General features: G+C 41.2%; 1 pseudogene; it reads left to right on the forward strand.

Moving 5' to 3' along the window:
• The first annotated feature begins 1,675 nt into the window (after positions 1-1,675).
• Positions 1,676-2,783, forward strand: LOC147429118 (ruBisCO large subunit-binding protein subunit alpha pseudogene; annotated as a pseudogene).
• The last annotated feature ends 236 nt before the right edge of the window (positions 2,784-3,019 follow it).

Here is a 3,019-nt window from a genome sequence, read left to right on the forward strand (position 1 = left end):
CTCTCTCTCTCTCTCTCTCTCTCTCTCTCTCTCTCTCTCTCTCTCTCTCTCTCTCTCTCTCTCTCTCTCTCTCTCTCGTGGAATACCCTTACTTTGTTGTGTTGAATCTTTGACTAGCAAAGTATAGATAATCTGTTATCCCATCAGGTAGTGCCAAAAAATAGCTCCCATCGCCATACCCAAAGCATCTACATGAACATGAAAATAACATTCCAGTCTGGCTTGCAAAGGATCCGCTTCATACTAATGGCATCCTTGAGGGACTAAAAATTGGCCTCACATTTTGGGGTCCAGAAAAATTTAACACGTTTGTTGGGGCACTGGCTTTTTGGGCACTTCAGATCTTGTCTTCAGCTATCTCTATTCCATTTTTGGACACAACATGTCCCAATAGTTGTCCCTTAAAAACCATGAATACCGACTTGAAGGGATTCAGACAGATCCTCTTCTCTCTGCATCTCTCAAATACAATCTCCAAAAATATGCATGTCTTGAGATGATAAAATTGTGAAATCATCCACAAATATTGTCAAAAACTTATGCAAGAACTCACTAAAGATCTCCATCATCTTTAGCTAAAAGGTGGCTAGAGTGAATTACATAAGCTAAACGATGTCACTAAAAACATGAAAAATCGACATTTGGTAATGAATGTCATTTTCACCCAATCTTCTGGTGTTATCTTCATCTGGTTGTACCCATTGCACCCATCCATGAAATAATACATTTCATGGTCAATTATCTCATCTAACATCATATATGTGAATGGCAAATGAAACATTTCTTTGATTGTTTGAGCATTCAATTTATTCTAGTCCACACATACCTTCAATTTTCCATTCTTTTTTAAAACTACCACTATAGGAAACACCCAGTCACTACTTGCCACCTGAGTGATGAATCCTGCCTCTAATATATTTTCAATTTCTTCCTTAACTTTCTTCACATAATTTGGATTCATCTTGTACATCTGAAGCTGTACTAGTCGTGCATCTTGTTTCGGTGGTATTCAATGTTGATTTGTATCTTAGAATTCAATCGTTAGCATTGTGATATTCTAAGAAAAATTTTCACTAAATTGTTTTCTTTTTGTACTAAGTACACTTTTTCTTCCTACTATATCCAATTGAAGGCAGGCCTAGTATCACTTTTCTTTCTATATAGTATACTGGTGGGTTTGATATTATATTGTATAGGAATCTTCTGAGATCTGAGATTGTAATTCATTTCCTTGCTTGGTGCAAACAGAGCAGCAAAATTAGCGTTCGATTTTTAGATTTGAACTTTGACGGGCCGGGCTTGCTAATTTCGAAGCTAACCAACTCAGCCAGCCGCTTTCTGTGATTTCATATCACACCTTTCATTCTATACAAAAATTATTTTAACCCCTTCCCAAGCCCTCGTCCACCTGCGCACTTTGCCGCTCAGCTTCATGCCATGCTCTCTCCCTCCGTCTTGCGCTTCCGCTCCCTTGACCTAGCTTGTTAGTAGCGTTTGATTTTGATAGCTGGGCATCATCTTAGATTTGCTATGATAACGATTTTTTACTTCGTTAGCGTAGTGTCCGTTTTCCTCTCCTTGGCCCCTCAACAGCCCACGTGGCTCCAGCTAATCTCGCTCAAAAGCTAAAAACGTGGGCCTGTAAAGATCTTTAAAAAATGTGGCCTAGCTAACCATGATTGTTGATGCCATCGACAACGTTGGTCCAAATGGTGTGTTGTCAATTGAAGCATCATCGTCCTTTGAGATGACAATCACAGTCGAAGAAGGAATGGAGATCGACAGGGGGTATATCTCCCCTCAATTCGTTAATAACCAGGAAAAGCTCATTGTGGAATTTGATAATGCAAGAATCCTTGTCACTGATCAGAAATTAGCTACCATCAAAGACATTCTATCAGTTCTAGAGAAAGTTTCACAGCTGAATGCTCCTTTGGTGATTGTTGCTAAGGATGTATCAAGAGAAGCTTTAGCAAATCTGGTGGTGAATAAGATAAGAGGAATCGTGAATGTGACTGCTCTCAAAGCACCAGGATTTGGTGAGAGACGGAAAGCCTTACTGCAGGACATTGCCATCGTCACTGGTGCTGAGATCATAGCCAGTGATCTTGGCTTGAAGCCTGAAAGTGTTACTGTTGAGCAGTTGGGGATTGCCCGGAAGGTGACAATGACCAACAACTCAACGACCATTATCGCCAATGCAGCCACCAAGGATGAAATCCAAGCTCGCATTGCTCAAATCAAGAAAGAACTTGCAGAAACTGACTCTGTATATGACCAAGAAAAGTTGTCGAAGAGAGTAGCAAAGCTCTCTAGTGGGGTTGCTGTCATTAAGGTGGGAGCAGCCACAGAGGTTGAGCTAGAAGATAAGAAACTCAGAATTGAATATGCAAAGAATGATACTTTTGTTGTAATTGAAGAGGGCATATATTGTTTCGGGTAGAGGCGCAGCCTTTGTTCACCTTTCTACCTTGGTCCCTGGTATCAAGGACACAATTGTAGATCCTGAAGAGAAGCTCGGTGTTGATATTGTACAAAAGGCTCTACCAACTTGCGCTACTTTGATTGCAGATAACGCAGGGACTGAAGGTGCTGTTGTTATTGAGAAGCTTCTTTACAATGCTATGACTCACAAGTATGAGAACTTATTGGAGGCTCGTGTCATTGATCCTGCAAAGGTGACCAGATGTGCATTGAAAAAATCTGGCTTCTCGTCTTCCCACGTGGCACATGACCGTTCCTTTGCTCATCTTTTTTATCGACATCTCGCTTTCACGCAGTAATTTTAGAGCAGTGGCACATAGCGTAGCGAAGGGCTCTCTCCAGATGCAATCAACTACGCATGCATCTTTTTTTATCGATGCCTTTCTTTTCACGCACTGACTTCAGAGCATCGTGGACTCTTGGAATGCACTGATTGCAGCAGGGCAGAACTCTACTCCAACTGCAATCACCTATGCAGCATGGTGAAGGCATGTGGCTCTACACATGCATCTTAAAAGCATGTAGTTCTACGCAA

The sequence above is a fragment of the Adiantum capillus-veneris genome, chromosome 22, assembly GCF_014529385.1.
Source record: "Adiantum capillus-veneris isolate H3 chromosome 22, ASM1452938v2, whole genome shotgun sequence".
NCBI lineage: Eukaryota > Viridiplantae > Streptophyta > Polypodiopsida > Polypodiales > Pteridaceae > Adiantum > Adiantum capillus-veneris.